Raw genomic sequence first — 19,486 nt, forward strand, 5'->3', positions numbered from 1 at the left:
CAATAGTTGGTCCTAGAGACTACCAAGAAAGTGTTCTTTTAAGTATTATTCCGTTGTGGTTTCAGCACTATTTTCAGGACCCCAGCAGGGTTCTCGCATTAGCATAAGAAGCCTGCCTGGTAGTTGAGATTTCTGGGTGGGGTGTAAGTGTGGGGCTTCTGTCAGCCCTGCCTTTGATTTGTTTACCTCCAGATTTGGAAAGTGCATATTTGCGTGAGATGGGCAAAGTGTGGATCGCGCTTCAGATTTCATCCTGACACTTTGAAATGACCAGTGTGTTGGTAATTATTTGCCATTTCCATGGCATTTGGCACCGTAATAGTCATGAGGTCGGTCTCTGCATCCTGAAGCCTATGATGTTTTTTGCAGAGAAACCTCTGCTGAGGCCCAGGTAACTTGCTATTTCCCATAGCTGGCACAGGAGCCTTGGAAGATAGGATTGTTTTCAGTATTATTTCACCATCTTTTCACCACTGTTTCAAGAACAGGAGCCCTTTGCAACCGTTAGCGGAAGAATCCTTCTTTGGAGATGAGATATTTTTCTGGGGTGGCAGGTGCAGGGACTCTGTCAGTCCTGGGTTTGTTGGACTAGCGCCAGACATGAGAAGTGCGCCTTTGTGGGACAGGTGAATAGTGCGGATCCTGTTTCAGTCTAAAGACTGAAACAGGATCCGCACTTTTCACCGTTCCTTTCAGAATCATTTGATTCATCAGCTAGGAATGGCGATTGCTTCACCAGACCAATCGAAGGCTAGGCCAAACTAACTCGATCTTTCCAAGAGGTGTGTGGCCGAACTTTTGAAAGAACCGCTAAGTGGAGAACTATTTGGTATTTTTCCGAAGCACTTTTCACCGTGATTGTCATAAGGTTAGTCTCTGCATCCTTAAGCATACCAGAGTCTTCACAGACGAAACAGGCTGAGGCCCAGTAATCTTGGCATTTCCAATAGTTGGTCCTAGAGACTACCAAGAAAGTGTTCCTTTAAGTATTATTCCGTTGTGGTTTCAGCATTATTTTCAGGACCCCAGCAGGGTTCTGGCATTAGCATAAGAATCCTGCCTGGTAGTTGAGATTTCTGGGTGGGGTGTAAGTGCGGGGCTTCTGTCAGCCCTGCCTTTGATTTGTTTACCTCCAGAGTTGGAAAGTGCATATTTGCCTGAGATGGGCAAAGTGTGGATCGCGCTTCAGATTTCATCCTGACACTTTGAAATGACCAGTGTGTTGGTAATTATTTGCCATTTCCATGGCGTTTGGCACCGTAATAGTCATGAGGTCGGTCTCTGCATCCTGAAGCCTATGATGCTTTTTGCAGAGAAACCTCTGCTGAGGCCCAGGTAACTTGCTATTTCCCATAGCTGGCACAGGAGCCTTGGAAGATAGGATTGTTTTCAGTATTATTTCAGCATCTTTTCACCACTGTTTCAAGAACGGGAGCCCTTTTCAACCGTTAGCGGAAGAATCCTTCTTTGGAGATGAGATATTTTTCTGGGGTGGCAGGTGCAGGGACTCTGTCAGTCCTGGGTTTGTTGGACTAGCGCCAGACATGAGAAGTGCGCCTTTGTGGGACAGGTGAATAGTGCGGATTCTGTTTCAGTCTAAAGACTGAAACAGGATCCGCACTTTTCACCGTTCCTTTCAGAATCATTTGATTCATCAGCTAGGAATGGCGATTGCTTCACTAGACCAATCGAAGGCTAGTCCAAAGTAACTCGATGTTCCCAAGAGGTGTGTGGCCCAACTTTTGAAAGAACCGCTAAGTGGAGAACTATTTGGTATTTTTCCGAAGCACTTTTCACCGTAATTGTCATAAGGTTGGTCTCTGCATCCTTAAGCATACCAGAGTCTTCACAGACGAAACAGGCTGAGGCCCAGTAATCTTGGCATTTCCAATAGTTGGTCCTAGAGACTACCAAGAAAGTGTTCTTTTAAGTATTATTCCCTTGTGGTTTCAGCACTATTTTCAGGACCCCAGCAGGGTTCTCGCATTAGCATAAGAATCCTGCCTGGTAGTTGAGATTTCTGGGTGGGGTGTAAGTGCGGGGCTTCTGTCAGCCCTGCCTTTGATTTGTTTACCTCCAGAGTTGGAAAGTGCATATTTGCGTGAGATGGGAAAAGTGTGGATCGCGCTTCAGATTTCATCCTGACACTTTGAAATGACCAGTGTGTTGGTAATTATTTGCCATTTCCATGGCGTTTGGCACCGTAATAGTCATGAGGTCTTTCTCTGCATCCTGAAGCCTATGATGCTTTTTGCAGAGAAACCTCTGCTGAGGCCCAGGTAACTTGCTATTTCCCATAGCTGGCACAGGAGCCTTGGAAGATAGGATTGTTTTCAGTATTATTTCACCATCTTTTCACCACTGTTTCAAGAACGGGAGCCCTTTTCAACCGTTAGCGGAAGAATCCTTCTTTGGAGATGAGATATTTTTCTGGGGTGGCAGGTGCAGGGACTCTGTCAGTCCTGGGTTTGTTGGACTAGCGCCAGACATGAGAAGTGCGCCTTTGTGGGACAGGTGAATAGTGCGGATCCTGTTTCAGTAAAGACTGAAACAGGATCCGCACTTTTCACCGTTCCTTTCAGAATCATTTGATTCATCAGCTAGGAATGGCGATTGCTTCACCAGACCAATCGAAGGGTAGGCCAAGCTTACTCGATCTTTCCAAGAGGTGTGTGGCCGAACTTTGGAAAGAACCGCTAAGTGGAGAACTATTTGGTATTTTTCCGAAGCACTTTTCACCGTGATTGTCATAAGGTTGGTCTCTGCATCCTTAAGCATACCAGAGTCTTCACAGACGAAACAGGCTGAGGCCCAGTAATCTTGGCATTTCCAATAGTTGGTCCTAGAGACTACCAAGAAAGTGTTCTTTTAAGTATTATTCCGTTGTGGTTTCAGCATTATTTTCAGGACCCCAGCAGGGTTCTCGCATTAGCATAAGAATCCTGCCTGGTAGTTGAGATTTCTGGGTGGGGTGTAAGTGCGGGGCTTCTTTCAGCCCTGCCTTTGATTTGTTTACCTCCAGAGTTGGAAAGTGCATATTTGCGTGAGATGGGAAAAGTGTGGATCGCGCTTCAGATTTCATCCTGACACTTTGAAATGACCAGTGTGTTGGTAATTATTTGCCATTTCCATGGCGTTTGGCACCGTAATAGTCATGAGGTCGGTCTCTGCATCCTGAAGCCTATGATGTTTTTTGCAGAGAAACCTCTGCTGAGGCCCAGGTAACTTGCTATTTCCCATAGCTGGCACAGGAGCCTTGGAAGATAGGATTGTTTTCAGTATTATTTCACCATCTTTTCACCACTGTTTCAAGAACGGGAGCCCTTTGCAACCGTTAGCGGAAGAATCCTTCTTTGGAGATGAGATATTTTTCTGGGGTGGCAGGTGCAGGGACTCTGTCAGTCCTGGGTTTGTTGGACTAGCGCCAGACATGAGAAGTGCGCCTTTGTGGGACAGGTGAATAGTGCGGATCCTGTTTCAGTCTAAAGACTGAAACAGGATCCGCACTTTTCACCGTTCCTTTCAGAATCATTTGATTCATCAGCTAGGAATGGCGATTGCTTCACCAGACCAATCGAAGGCTAGGCCAAACTAACTCGATCTTTCCAAGAGGTGTGTGGCCGAACTTTTGAAAGAACCGCTAAGTGGAGAACTATTTGTTATTTTTCCGAAGCACTTTTCACCGTGATTGTCATAAGGTTGGTCTCTGCATCCTTAAGCATACCAGAGTCTTCACAGACGAAACAGGCTGAGGCCCAGTAATCTTGGCATTTCCAATAGTTGGTCCTAGAGACTACCAAGAAAGTGTTCCTTTAAGTATTATTCCGTTGTGGTTTCAGCATTATTTTCAGGACCCCAGCAGGGTTCTGGCATTAGCATAAGAATCCTGCCTGGTAGTTGAGATTTCTGGGTGGGGTGTAAGTGCGGGGCTTCTGTCAGCCCTGCCTTTGATTTTTTTACCTCCAGAGTTGGAAAGTGCATATTTGCCTGAGATGGGCAAAGTGTGGATCGCGCTTCAGATTTCATCCTGACACTTTGAAATGACCAGTGTGTTGGTAATTATTTGCCATTTCCATGGCGTTTGGCACCGTAATAGTCATGAGGTCGGTCTCTGCATCCTGAAGCCTATGATGCTTTTTGCAGAGAAACCTCTGCTGAGGCCCAGGTAACTTGCTATTTCCCATAGCTGGCACAGGAGCCTTGGAAGATAGGATTGTTTTCAGTATTATTTCAGCATCTTTTCACCACTGTTTCAAGAACGGGAGCCCTTTTCAACCGTTAGCGGAAGAATCCTTCTTTGGAGATGAGATATTTTTCTGGGGTGGCAGGTGCAGGGACTCTGTCAGTCCTGGGTTTGTTGGACTAGCGCCAGACATGAGAAGTGCGCCTTTGTGGGACAGGTGAATAGTGCGGATCCTGTTTCAGTCTAAAGACTGAAACAGGATCCGCACTTTTCACCGTTCCTTTCAGAATCATTTGATTCATCAGCTAGGAATGGCGATTGCTTCACTAGACCAATCGAAGGCTAGTCCAAAGTAACTCGATGTTCCCAAGAGGTGTGTGGCCCAACTTTTGAAAGAACCGCTAAGTGGAGAACTATTTGGTATTTTTCCGAAGCACTTTTCACCGTAATTGTCATAAGGTTGGTCTCTGCATCCTTAAGCATACCAGAGTCTTCACAGACGAAACAGGCTGAGGCCCAGTAATCTTGGCATTTCCAATAGTTGGTCCTAGAGACTACCAAGAAAGTGTTCTTTTAAGTATTATTCCCTTGTGGTTTCAGCACTATTTTCAGGACCCCAGCAGGGTTCTCGCATTAGCATAAGAATCCTGCCTGGTAGTTGAGATTTCTGGGTGGGGTGTAAGTGCGGGGCTTCTGTCAGCCCTGCCTTTGATTTGTTTACCTCCAGAGTTGGAAAGTGCATATTTGCGTGAGATGGGCCAAGTGTGGATCGCGCTTCAGATTTCATCCTGACACTTTGAAATGACCAGTGTGTTGGTAATTATTTGCCATTTCCATGGCGTTTGGCACCGTAATAGTCATGAGGTCGGTCTCTGCATCCTGAAGCCTATGATGCTTTTTGCAGAGAAACCTCTGCTGAAGCCCAGGTAACTTGCTATTTCCCATAGCTGGCACAGGAGCCTTGGAAGATAGGATTGTTTTCAGTATTATTTCACCATCTTTTCACCACTGTTTCAAGAACGGGAGCCCTTTGCAACCGTTAGCGGAAGAATCCTTCTTTGGAGATGAGATATTTTTCTGGGGTGGCAGGTGCAGGGACTCTGTCAGTCCTGGGTTTGTTGGACTAGCGCCAGACATGAGAAGTGCGCCTTTGTGGGACAGGTGAATAGTGCGGATCCTGTTTCAGTCTAAAGACTGAAACAGGATCCGCACTTTTCACCGTTCCTTTCAGAATCATTTGATTCATCAGCTAGGAATGGCGATTGCTTCACCAGACCAATCGAAGGCTAGGCCAAACTAACTCGATCTTTCCAAGAGGTGTGTGGCCGAACTTTTGAAAGAACCGCTAAGTGGAGAACTATTTGGTATTTTTCCGAAGCACTTTTCACCGTGATTGTCATAAGGTTGGTCTCTGCATCCTTAAGCATACCAGAGTCTTCACAGACGAAACAGGCTGAGGCCCAGTAATCTTGGCATTTCCAATAGTTGGTCCTAGAGACTACCAAGAAAGTGTTCATTTAAGTATTATTCCGTTGTGGTTTCAGCATTATTTTCAGGACCCCAGCAGGGTTCTGGCATTAGCATAAGAATCCTGCCTGGTAGTTGAGATTTCTGGGTGGGGTGTAAGTGCGGGGCTTCTGTCAGCCCTGCCTTTGATTTGTTTACCTCCAGAGTTGGAAAGTGCATATTTGCCTGAGATGGGCAAAGTGTGGATCGCGCTTCAGATTTCATCCTGACACTTTGAAATGACCAGTGTGTTGGTAATTATTTGCCATTTCCATGGCGTTTGGCACCGTAATAGTCATGAGGTCGGTCTCTGCATCCTGAAGCCTATGATGCTTTTTGCAGAGAAACCTCTGCTGAGGCCCAGGTAACTTGCTATTTCCCATAGCTGTCACAGGAGCCTTGGAAGATAGGATTGTTTTCAGTATTATTTCACCATCTTTTCACCACTGTTTCAAGAACGGGAGCCCTTTTCAACCGTTAGCGGAAGAATCCTTCTTTGGAGATGAGATATTTTTCTGGGGTGGCAGGTGCAGGGACTCTGTCAGTCCTGGGTTTGTTGGACTAGCGCCAGACATGAGAAGTGCGCCTTTGTGGGACAGGTGAATAGTGCGGATCCTGTTTCAGTCTAAAGACTGAAACAGGATCCGCACTTTTCACCGTTCCTTTCAGAATCATTTGATTCATCAGCTAGGAATGGCGATTGCTTCACTAGACCAATCGAAGGCTAGTCCAAAGTAACTCGATGTTCCCAAGAGGTGTGTGGCCCAACTTTTGAAAGAACCGCTAAGTGGAGAACTATTTGGTATTTTTCCGAAGCACTTTTCACCGTAATTGTCATAAGGTTGGTCTCTGCATCCTTAAGCATACCAGAGTCTTCACAGACGAAACAGGCTGAGGCCCAGTAATCTTGGCATTTCCAATAGTTGGTCCTAGAGACTACCAAGAAAGTGTTCTTTTAAGTATTATTCCCTTGTGGTTTCAGCACTATTTTCAGGACCCCAGCAGGGTTCTCGCATTAGCATAAGAATCCTGCCTGGTAGTTGAGATTTCTGGGTGGGGTGTAAGTGCGGGGCTTCTGTCAGCCCTGCCTTTGATTTGTTTACCTCCAGAGTTGGAAAGTGCATATTTGCGTGAGATGGGCAAAGTGTGGATCGCGCTTCAGATTTCATCCTGACACTTTGAAATGACCAGTGTGTTGGTAATTATTTGCCATTTCCATGGCGTTTGGCACCGTAATAGTCATGAGGTCGGTCTCTGCATCCTGAAGCCTATGATGCTTTTTGCAGAGAAACCTCTGCTGAGGCCCAGGTAACTTGCTATTTCCCATAGCTGGCACAGGAACCTTGGAAGATAGGATTGTTTTCAGTATTATTTCACCATCCTTTCATCCCTGTTTGAAGAACGGGAGCCCTTTTCAACCGTTAGTGGAAGAATCCTTCTTTGGAGATGAGATATTTTTCTGGGGTGGCAGGTGGAGGGCCTCTGTCAGTCCTGGGTTTGTTGGACTAGCGCCAGACATGAGAAGTGCGCCTTTGTGGGACAGGTGAATAGTGCGGATCCTGTTTCAGTCTAAAGACTGAAACAGGATCCGCACTTTTCACCGTTCCTTTCAGAATCATTTGATTCATCAGCTAGGAATGGCGATTGCTTCACCAGACCAATCGAAGGCTAGGCCAAAGTAACTCGATGTTCCAAGAGGTGTGTGGCCCAACTTTCGAAAGAACCGCTAACTAGAGAACTATTTGGTATTTTTCCGAAGCACTTTTCACCGTAATTGTCATAAGGTTGGTCTCTGCATCCTTAAGCATACCAGAGTCTTCACAGACGAAACAGGCTGAGGCCCATTAATCTTGGCATTTCCAATAGTTGGTCCTAGAGACTACCAAGAAAGTGTTCTTTTAAGTATTATTCCCTTGTGGTTTCAGCACTATTTTCAGGACCCCAGCAGGGTTCTCGCATTAGCATAAGAATCCTGCCTGGTAGTTGAGATTTCTGGGTGGGGTGTAAGTGTGGGGCTTCTGTCAGCCCTGCCTTTGATTTGTTTACCTCCAGAGTTGGAAAGTGCATATTTGCGTGAGATGGGAAAAGTGTGGATCGCGCTTCAGATTTCATCCTGACACTTTGAAATGACCAGTGTGTTGGTAATTATTTGCCATTTCCATGGCGTTTGGCACCGTAATAGTCATGAGGTCTTTCTCTGCATCCTGAAGCCTATGATGCTTTTTGCAGAGAAACCTCTGCTGAGGCCCAGGTAACTTGCTATTTCCCATAGCTGGCACAGGAGCCTTGGAAGATAGGATTGTTTTCAGTATTATTTCAGCATCTTTTCACCACTGTTTCAAGAACGGGAGCCCTTTTCAACCGTTAGCGGAAGAATCCTTCTTTGGAGATGAGATATTTTTCTGGGGTGGCAGGTGCAGGGACTCTGTCAGTCCTGGGTTTGTTGGACTAGCGCCAGACATGAGAAGTGCGCCTTTGTGGGACAGGTGAATAGTGCGGATCCTGTTTCAGTAAAGACTGAAACAGGATCCGCACTTTTCACCGTTCCTTTCAGAATCATTTGATTCATCAGCTAGGAATGGCGATTGCTTCACCAGACCAATCGAAGGGTAGGCCAAGCTTACTCGATCTTTCCAAGAGGTGTGTGGCCGAACTTTGGAAAGAACCGCTAAGTGGAGAACTATTTGGTATTTTTCCGAAGCACTTTTCACCGTGATTGTCATAAGGTTGGTCTCTGCATCCTTAAGCATACCAGAGTCTTCACAGACGAAACAGGCTGAGGCCCAGTAATCTTGGCATTTCCAATAGTTGGTCCTAGAGACTACCAAGAAAGTGTTCTTTTAAGTATTATTCCGTTGTGGTTTCAGCACTATTTTCAGGACCCCAGCAGGGTTCTCGCATTAGCATAAGAAGCCTGCCTGGTAGTTGAGATTTCTGGGTGGGGTGTAAGCACTGGGCTTCTGTCAGCCCTGCCTTTGATTTGTTTACCTCCAGAGTTGGAAAGTGCATATTTGCGTGAGATGGGCAAAGTGTGGATCGCGCTTCAGATTTCATCCTGACACTTTGAAATGACCAGTGTGTTGGTAATTATTTGCCATTTCCATGGCATTTGGCACCGTAATAGTCATGAGGTCGGTCTCTGCATCCTGAAGCCTATGATGCTTTTTGCAGAGAAACCTCTGCTGAGGCCCAGGTAACTTGCTATTTCCCATAGCTGGCACAGGAGCCTTGGAAGATAGGATTGTTTTCAGTATTATTTCACCATCTTTTCACAACTGTTTCAAGAACGGGAGCCCTTTGCAACCGTTAGCGGAAGAATCCTTCTTTGGAGATGAGATATTTTTCTGGGGTGGCAGGTGCAGGGACTCTGTCAGTCCTGGGTTTGTTGGACTAGCGCCAGACATGAGAAGTGCGCCTTTGTGGGACAGGTGAATAGTGCGGATCCTGTTTCAGTCTAAAGACTGAAACAGGATCCGCACTTTTCACCGTTCCTTTCAGAATCATTTGATTCATCAGCTAGGAATGGCGATTGCTTCACCAGACCAATCGAAGGCTAGGCCAAACTAACTCGATCTTTCCAAGAGGTGTGTGGCCGAACTTTTGAAAGAACCGCTAAGTGGAGAACAATTTGGTATTTTTCCGAAGCACTTTTCACCGTGATTGTCATAAGGTTGGTCTCTGCATCCTTAAGCATACCAGAGTCTTCACAGACGAAACAGGCTGAGGCCCAGTAATCTTGGCATTTCCAATAGTTGGTCCTATAGACTACCAAGAAAGTGTTCTTTTAAGTATTATTCCGTTGTGGTTTCAGCATTATTTTCAGGAACCCAGCAGGGTTCTCGCATTAGCATAAGAATCCTGCCTGGTAGTTGAGATTTCTGGGTGGGGTGTAAGTGTGGGGCTTCTGTCAGCCCTGCCTTTGATTTGTTTACCTCCAGAGTTGGAAAGTGCATATTTGCGTGAGATGAGCAAAGTGTGGATCGCGCTTCAGATTTCATCCTGACACTTTGAAATGACCAGTGTGTTGGTAATTATTTGCCATTTCCATGGCGTTTGGCACCGTAATAGTCATGAGGTCGGTCTCTGCATCCTGAAGCCTATGATGCTTTTTGCAGAGAAACCTCTGCTGAGGCCCAGGTAACTTGCTATTTCCCATAGCTGGCACAGGAGCCTTGGAAGATAGGATTGTTTTCAGTATTATTTCACCATCTTTTCACCACTGTTTCAAGAACGGGAGCCCTTTTCAACCGTTAGCGAAAGAATCCTTCTTTGGAGATGAGATATTTTTCTGGGGTGGCAGGTGCAGGGACTCTGTCAGTCCTGGGTTTGTTGGACTAGCGCCAGACATGAGAAGTGCGCCTTTGTGGGACAGGTGAATAGTGCGGATCCTGTTTCAGTCTAAAGACTGAAACAGGATCCGCACTTTTCACCGTTCCTTTCAGAATCATTTGATTCATCAGCTAGGAATGGCGATTGCTTCACTAGACCAATCGAAGGCTAGTCTAAAGTAACTCGATGGTCCCAAGAGGTGTGTGGCCCAACTTTTGAAAGAACCGCTAAGTGGAGAACTATTTGGTATTTTTCCGAAGCACTTTTCACCGTAATTGTCATAAGGTTGGTCTCTGCATCCTTAAGCATACCAGAGTCTTCACAGACGAAACAGGCTGAGGCCCAGTAATCTTGGCATTTCCAATAGTTGGTCCTAGAGACTACCAAGAAAGTGTTCTTTTAAGTATTATTCCGTTGTGGTTTCAGCACTATTTTCAGGACCCCAGCAGGGTTCTCGCATTAGCATAAGAATCCTGCCTGGTAGTTGAGATTTCTGGGTGGGGTGTAAGTGCGGGGCTTCTTTCAGCCCTGCCTTTGATTTGTTTACCTCCAGAGTTGGAAAGTGCATATTTGCGTGAGATGGGCAAAGTGTGGATCGTGCTTCAGATTTCATCCTGACACTTTGAAATGACCAGTGTGTTGGTAATTATTTGCCATTTCCATGGCGTTTGGCACCGTAATAGTCATGAGGTCGGTCTCTGCATCCTGAAGCCTATGATGCTTTTTGCAGAGAAACCTCTGCTGAGGCCCAGGTAACTTGCTATTTCCCATAGCTGAGACAGGAGCCTTGGAAGATAGGATTGTTTTCAGTATTATTTCACCATCTTTTCACCACTGTTTCAAGAACGGGAGCCCTTTTCAACCGTTAGCGAAAGAATCCTTCTTTGGAGATGAGATATTTTTCTGGGGTGGCAGGTGCAGGGACTCTGTCAGTCCTGGGTTTGTTGGACTAGCGCCAGACATGAGAAGTGCGCCTTTGTGGGACAGGTGAATAGTGCGGATCCTGTTTCAGTCTAAAGACTGAAACAGGATCCGCACTTTTCACCGTTCCTTTCAGAATCATTTGATTCATCAGCTAGGAATGGCGATTGCTTCACTAGACCAATCGAAGGCTAGTCTAAAGTAACTCGATGGTCCCAAGAGGTGTGTGGCCCAACTTTTGAAAGAACCGCTAAGTGGAGAACTATTTGGTATTTTTCCGAAGCACTTTTCACCGTGATTGTCATAAGGTTGGTCTCTGCATCCTTAAGCATACCAGAGTCTTCACAGACGAAACAGGCTGAGGCCCAGTAATCTTGGCATTTCCAATAGTTGGTCCTAGAGACTACCAAGAAAGTGTTCTTTTAAGTATTATTCCGTTGTGGTTTCAGCACTATTTTCAGGACCCCAGCAGGGTTCTCGCATTAGCATAAGAATCCTGCCTGGTAGTTGAGATTTCTGGGTGGGGTGTAAGTGCGGGGCTTCTTTCAGCCCTGCCTTTGATTTGTTTACCTCCAGAGTTGGAAAGTGCATATTTGCGTGAGATGGGAAAAGTGTGGATCGCGCTTCAGATTTCATTCTGACATTTTGAAATGACCAGTGTGTTGGTAATTATTTGCCATTTCCATGGCGTTTGGCACCGTAATAGTCATGAGGTCGGTCTCTGCATCCTGAAGCCTATGATGTTTTTTGCAGAGAAACCTCTGCTGAGGCCCAGGTAACTTGCTATTTCCCATAGCTAGCACAGGAGCCTTGGAAGATAGGATTGTTTTCAGTATTATTTCACCATCTTTTCACCACTGTTTCAAGAACGGGAGCCCTTTGCAACCGTTAGCGGAAGAATCCTTCTTTGGAGATGAGATATTTTTCTGGGGTGGCAGGTGCAGGGACTCTGTCAGTCCTGGGTTTGTTGGACTAGCGCCAGACATGAGAAGTGCGCCTTTGTGGGACAGGTGAATAGAGCGGATCCTGTTTCAGTAAAGACTGAAACAGGATCCGCACTTTTCACCGTTCCTTTCAGAATCATTTGATTCATCAGCTAGGAATGGCGATTGCTTCACCAGACCAATCGAAGGGTAGGCCAAGCTTACTCGATCTTTCCAAGAGGTGTGTGGCCGAACTTTGGAAAGAACCGCTAAGTGGAGAACTATTTGGTATTTTTCCGAAGCACTTTTCACCGTGATTGTCATAAGGTTGGTCTCTGCATCCTTAAGCATACCAGAGTCTTCACAGACGAAACAGGCTGAGGCCCAGTAATCTTGGCATTTCCAATAGTTGGTCCTAGAGACTACCAAGAAAGTGTTCTTTTAAGTATTATTCCGTTGTGGTTTCAGCACTATTTTCAGGACCCCAGCAGGGTTCTCGCATTAGCATAAGAAGCCTGCCTGCTAGTTGAGATTTCTGGGTGGGGTGTAAGTGTGGGGCTTCTGTCAGCCCTGCCTTTGATTTGTTTACCTCCAGAGTTGGAAAGTGCATATTTGCGTGAGATGGGCAAAGTGTGGATCGCGCTTCAGATTTCATCCTGACACTTTGAAATGACCAGTGTGTTGGTAATTATTTGCCATTTCCATGGCGTTTGGCACCGTAATAGTCATGAGGTCGGTCTCTGCATCCTGAAGCCTATGATGCTTTTTGCAGAGAAACCTCTGCTGAGGCCCAGGTAACTTGCTATTTCCCATAGCTGTCACAGGAGCCTTGGAAGATAGGATTGTTTTCAGTATTATTTCACCATCTTTTCACCACTGTTTCAAGAACGGGAGCCCTTTGCAACCGTTAGCGGAAGAATCCTTCTTTGGAGATGAGATATTTTTCTGGGGTGGCAGGTGCAGGGACTCTGTCAGTCCTGGGTTTGTTGGACTAGCGCCAGACATGAGAAGTGCGCCTTTGTGGGACAGGTGAATAGTGCGGATCCTGTTTCAGTCTAAAGACTGAAACAGGATCCGCACTTTTCACCGTTCCTTTCAGAATCATTTGATTCATCAGCTAGGAATGGCGATTGCTTCACTAGACCAATCGAAGGCTAGTCCAAAGTAACTCGATGTTCCCAAGAGGTGTGTGGCCCAACTTTTGAAAGAACCGCTAAGTGGAGAACTATTTGGTATTTTTCCGAAGCACTTTTCACCGTAATTGTCATAAGGTTGGTCTCTGCATCCTTAAGCATACCAGAGTCTTCACAGACGAAACAGGCTGAGGCCCAGTAATCTTGGCATTTCCAATAGTTGGTCCTAGAGACTACCAAGAAAGTGTTCTTTTAAGTATTATTCCCTTGTGGTTTCAGCACTATTTTCAGGACCCCAGCAGGGTTCTCGCATTAGCATAAGAATCCTGCCTGGTAGTTGAGATTTCTGGGTGGGGTGTAAGTGCGGGGCTTCTGTCAGCCCTGCCTTTGATTTGTTTACCTCCAGAGTTGGAAAGTGCATATTTGCGTGAGATGGGCAAAGTGTGGATCGCGCTTCAGATTTCATCCTGACACTTTGAAATGACCAGTGTGTTGGTAATTATTTGCCATTTCCATGGCGTTTGGCACCGTAATAGTCATGAGGTCGGTCTCTGCATCCTGAAGCCTATGATGCTTTTTGCAGAGAAACCTCTGCTGAGGCCCAGGTAACTTGCTATTTCCCATAGCTGGCACAGGAGCCTTGGAAGATAGGATTGTTTTCAGTATTATTTCACCATCCTTTCATCCCTGTTTGAAGAACGGGAGCCCTTTTCAACCGTTAGTGGAAGAATCCTTCTTTGGAGATGAGATATTTTTCTGGGGTGGCAGGTGGAGGGCCTCTGTCAGTCCTGGGTTTGTTGGACTAGCGCCAGACATGAGAAGTGCGCCTTTGTGGGACAGGTGAATAGTGCGGATCCTGTTTCAGTCTAAAGACTGAAACAGGATCCGCACTTTTCACCGTTCCTTTCAGAATCATTTGATTCATCAGCTAGGAATGGCGATTGCTTCACCAGACCAATCGAAGGCTAGGCCAAAGTAACTCGATGTTCCAAGAGGTGTGTGGCCCAACTTTCGAAAGAACCGCTAACTAGAGAACTATTTGGTATTTTTCCGAAGCACTTTTCACCGTAATTGTCATAAGGTTGGTCTCTGCATCCTTAAGCATACCAGAGTCTTCACAGACGAAACAGGCTGAGGCCCATTAATCTTGGCATTTCCAATAGTTGGTCCTAGAGACTACCAAGAAAGTGTTCTTTTAAGTATTATTCCCTTGTGGTTTCAGCACTATTTTCAGGACCCCAGCAGGGTTCTCGCATTAGCATAAGAATCCTGCCTGGTAGTTGAGATTTCTGGGTGGGGTGTAAGTGTGGGGCTTCTGTCAGCCCTGCCTTTGATTTGTTTACCTCCAGAGTTGGAAAGTGCATATTTGCGTGAGATGGGAAAAGTGTGGATCGCGCTTCAGATTTCACCCTGACACTTTGAAATGACCAGTGTGTTGGTAATTATTTGCCATTTCCATGGCGTTTGGCACCGTAATAGTCATGAGGTCTTTCTCTGCATCCTGAAGCCTATGATGCTTTTTGCAGAGAAACCTCTGCTGAGGCCCAGGTAACTTGCTATTTCCCATAGCTGGCACAGGAGCCTTGGAAGATAGGATTGTTTTCAGTATTATTTCAGCATCTTTTCACCACTGTTTCAAGAACGGGAGCCCTTTTCAACCGTTAGCGGAAGAATCCTTCTTTGGAGATGAGATATTTTTCTGGGGTGGCAGGTGCAGGGACTCTGTCAGTCCTGGGTTTGTTGGACTAGCGCCAGACATGAGAAGTGCGCCTTTGTGGGACAGGTGAATAGTGCGGATCCTGTTTCAGTAAAGACTGAAACAGGATCCGCACTTTTCACCGTTCCTTTCAGAATCATTTGATTCATCAGCTAGGAATGGCGATTGCTTCACCAGACCAATCGAAGGGTAGGCCAAGCTTACTCGATCTTTCCAAGAGGTGTGTGGCCGAACTTTGGAAAGAACCGCTAAGTGGAGAACTATTTGGTATTTTTCCGAAGCACTTTTCACCGTGATTGTCATAAGGTTGGTCTCTGCATCCTTAAGCATACCAGAGTCTTCACAGACGAAACAGGCTGAGGCCCAGTAATCTTGGCATTTCCAATAGTTGGTCCTAGAGACTACCAAGAAAGTGTTCTTTTAAGTATTATTCCGTTGTGGTTTCAGCACTATTTTCAGGACCCCAGCAGGGTTCTCGCATTAGCATAAGAAGCCTGCCTGGTAGTTGAGATTTCTGGGTGGGGTGTAAGTGCGGGGCTTCTGTCAGCCATGCCTTTAATTTGTTTACCTCCAGAGTTGGAAAGTGCATATTTGCGTGAGATGGGCAAAGTGTGGATCGCGCTTCAGATTTCATCCTGACACTTTGAAATGACCAGTGTGTTGGTAATTATTTGCCATTTCCATGGCATTTGGCACCGTAATAGTCATGAGGTCGGTCTCTGCATCCTGAAGCCTATGATGCTTTTTGCAGAGAAACCTCTGCTGAGGCCCAGGTAACTTGCTATTTCCCATAGCTGGCACAGGAGCCTTGGAAGATAGGATTGTTTTCAGTATTATTTCACCATCTTTTCACAACTGTTTCAAGAACGGGAGCCCTTTGCAACCGTTAGCGGAAGAATCCTTCTTTGGAGATGAGATATTTTTCTGGGGTGGCAGGTGCAGGGACTCTGTCAGTCCTGGGTTTGTTGGACTAGCGCCAGACATGAGAAGTGCGCCTTTGTGGGACAGGTGAATAGTGCGGATCCTGTTTCAGTCTAAAGACTGAAACAGGATCCGCACTTTTCACCGTTCCTTTCAGAATCATTTGATTCATCAGCTAGGAATGGCGATTGCTTCACCAGACCAATCGAAGGCTAGGCCAAACTAACTCGATCTTTCCAAGAGGTGTGTGGCCGAACTTTTGAAAGAACCGCTAAGTGGAGAACAATTTGGTATTTTTCCGAAGCACTTTTCACCGTGATTGTCATAAGGTTGGTCTCTGCATCCTTAAGCATACCAGAGTCTTCACAGACGAAACAGGCTGAGGCCCAGTAATCTTGGCATTTCCAATAGTTGGTCCTATAGACTACCAAGAAAGTGTTCTTTTAAGTATTATTCCGTTGTGGTTTCAGCATTATTTTCAGGAACCCAGCAGGGTTCTCGCATTAGCATAAGAATCCTGCCTGGTAGTTGAGATTTCTGGGTGGGGTGTAAGTGTGGGGCTTCTGTCAGCCCTGCCTTTGATTTGTTTACCTCCAGAGTTGGAAAGTGCATATTTGCGTGAGATGAGCAAAGTGTGGATCGCGCTTCAGATTTCATCCTGACACTTTGAAATGACCAGTGTGTTGGTAATTATTTGCCATTTCCATGGCGTTTGGCACCGTAATAGTCATGAGGTCGGTCTCTGCATCCTGAAGCCTATGATGCTTTTTGCAGAGAAACCTCTGCTGAGGCCCAGGTAACTTGCTATTTCCCATAGCTGGCACAGGAGCCTTGGAAGATAGGATTGTTTTCAGTATTATTTCACCATCTTTTCACCACTGTTTCAAGAACGGGAGCCCTTTTCAACCGTTAGCGAAAGAATCCTTCTTTGGAGATGAGATATTTTTCTGGGGTGGCAGGTGCAGGGACTCTGTCAGTCCTGGGTTTGTTGGACTAGCGCCAGACATGAGAAGTGCGCCTTTGTGGGACAGGTGAATAGTGCGGATCCTGTTTCAGTCTAAAGACTGAAACAGGATCCGCACTTTTCACCGTTCCTTTCAGAATCATTTGATTCATCAGCTAGGAATGGCGATTGCTTCACTAGACCAATCGAAGGCTAGTCTAAAGTAACTCGATGGTCCCAAGAGGTGTGTGGCCCAACTTTTGAAAGAACCGCTAAGTGGAGAACTATTTGGTATTTTTCCGAAGCACTTTTCACCGTAATTGTCATAAGGTTGGTCTCTGCATCCTTAAGCATACCAGAGTCTTCACAGACGAAACAGGCTGAGGCCCAGTAATCTTGGCATTTCCAATAGTTGGTCCTAGAGACTACCAAGAAAGTGTTCTTTTAAGTATTATTCCGTTGTGGTTTCAGCACTATTTTCAGGACCCCAGCAGGGTTCTCGCATTAGCATAAGAATCCTGCCTGGTAGTTGAGATTTCTGGGTGGGGTGTAAGTGCGGGGCTTCTTTCAGCCCTGCCTTTGATTTGTTTACCTCCAGAGTTGGAAAGTGCATATTTGCGTGAGATGGGCAAAGTGTGGATCGTGCTTCAGATTTCATCCTGACACTTTGAAATGACCAGTGTGTTGGTAATTATTTGCCATTTCCATGGCGTTTGGCACCGTAATAGTCATGAGGTCGGTCTCTGCATCCTGAAGCCTATGATGCTTTTTGCAGAGAAACCTCTGCTGAGGCCCAGGTAACTTGCTATTTCCCATAGCTGAGACAGGAGCCTTGGAAGATAGGATTGTTTTCAGTATTATTTCACCATCTTTTCACCACTGTTTCAAGAACGGGAGCCCTTTTCAACCGTTAGCGAAAGAATCCTTCTTTGGAGATGAGATATTTTTCTGGGGTGGCAGGTGCAGGGACTCTGTCAGTCCTGGGTTTGTTGGACTAGCGCCAGACATGAGAAGTGCGCCTTTGTGGGACAGGTGAATAGTGCGGATCCTGTTTCAGTCTAAAGACTGAAACAGGATCCGCACTTTTCACCGTTCCTTTCAGAATCATTTGATTCATCAGCTAGGAATGGCGATTGCTTCACTAGACCAATCGAAGGCTAGTCTAAAGTAACTCGATGGTCCCAAGAGGTGTGTGGCCCAACTTTTGAAAGAACCGCTAAGTGGAGAACTATTTGGTATTTTTCCGAAGCACTTTTCACCGTGATTGTCATAAGGTTGGTCTCTGCATCCTTAAGCATACCAGAGTCTTCACAGACGAAACAGGCTGAGGCCCAGTAATCTTGGCATTTCCAATAGTTGGTCCTAGAGACTACCAAGAAAGTGTTCTTTTAAGTATTATTCCGTTGTGGTTTCAGCACTATTTTCAGGACCCCAGCAGGGTTCTCGCATTAGCATAAGAATCCTGCCTGGTAGTTGAGATTTCTGGGTGGGGTGTAAGTGCGGGGCTTCTTTCAGCCCTGCCTTTGATTTGTTTACCTCCAGAGTTGGAAAGTGCATATTTGCGTGAGATGGGAAAAGTGTGGATCGCGCTTCAGATTTCATTCTGACATTTTGAAATGACCAGTGTGTTGGTAATTATTTGCCATTTCCATGGCGTTTGGCACCGTAATAGTCATGAGGTCGGTCTCTGCATCCTGAAGCCTATGATGTTTTTTGCAGAGAAACCTCTGCTGAGGCCCAGGTAACTTGCTATTTCCCATAGCTAGCACAGGAGCCTTGGAAGATAGGATTGTTTTCAGTATTATTTCACCATCTTTTCACCACTGTTTCAAGAACGGGAGCACTTTGCAACCGTTAGCGGAAGAATCCTTCTTTGGAGATGAGATATTTTTCTGGGGTGGCAGGTGCAGGGACTCTGTCAGTCCTGGGTTTGTTGGACTAGCGCCAGACATGAGAAGTGCGCCTTTGTGGGACAGGTGAATAGTGCGGATCCTGTTTCAGTAAAGACTGAAACAGGATCCGCACTTTTCACCGTTCCTTTCAGAATCATTTGATTCATCAGCTAGGAATGGCGATTGCTTCACCAGACCAATCGAAGGGTAGGCCAAGCTTACTCGATCTTTCCAAGAGGTGTGTGGCCGAACTTTGGAAAGAACCGCTAAGTGGAGAACTATTTGGTATTTTTCCGAAGCACTTTTCACCGTGATTGTCATAAGGTTGGTCTCTGCATCCTTAAGCATACCAGAGTCTTCACAGACGAAACAGGCTGAGGCCCAGTAATCTTGGCATTTCCAATAGTTGGTCCTAGAGACTACCAAGAAAGTGTTCTTTTAAGTATTATTCCGTTGTGGTTTCAGCACTATTTTCAGGACCCCAGCAGGGTTCTCGCATTAGCATAAGAAGCCTGCCTGCTAGTTGAGATTTCTGGGTGGGGTGTAAGTGTGGGGCTTCTGTCAGCCCTGCCTTTGATTTGTTTACCTCCAGAGTTGGAAAGTGCATATTTGCGTGAGATGGGCAAAGTGTGGATCGCGCTTCAGATTTCATCCTGACACTTTGAAATGACCAGTGTGTTGGTAATTATTTGCCATTTCCATGGCATTTGGCACCGTAATAGTCATGAGGTCGGTCTCTGCATCCTGAAGCCTATGATGCTTTTTGCAGAGAAACCTCTGCTGAGGCCCAGGTAACTTGCTATTTCCCATAGCTGGCACAGGAGCCTTGGAAGATAGGATTGTTTTCAGTATTATTTCACCATCTTTTCACAACTGTTTCAAGAACGGGAGCCCTTTGCAACCGTTAGCGGAAGAATCCTTCTTTGGAGATGAGATATTTTTCTGGGGTGGCAGGTGCAGGGACTCTGTCAGTCCTGGGTTTGTTGGACTAGCGCCAGACATGAGAAGTGCGCCTTTG

This window comes from Lemur catta, chromosome 7, assembly GCF_020740605.2.
Source record: "Lemur catta isolate mLemCat1 chromosome 7, mLemCat1.pri, whole genome shotgun sequence".
NCBI lineage: Eukaryota > Metazoa > Chordata > Mammalia > Primates > Lemuridae > Lemur > Lemur catta.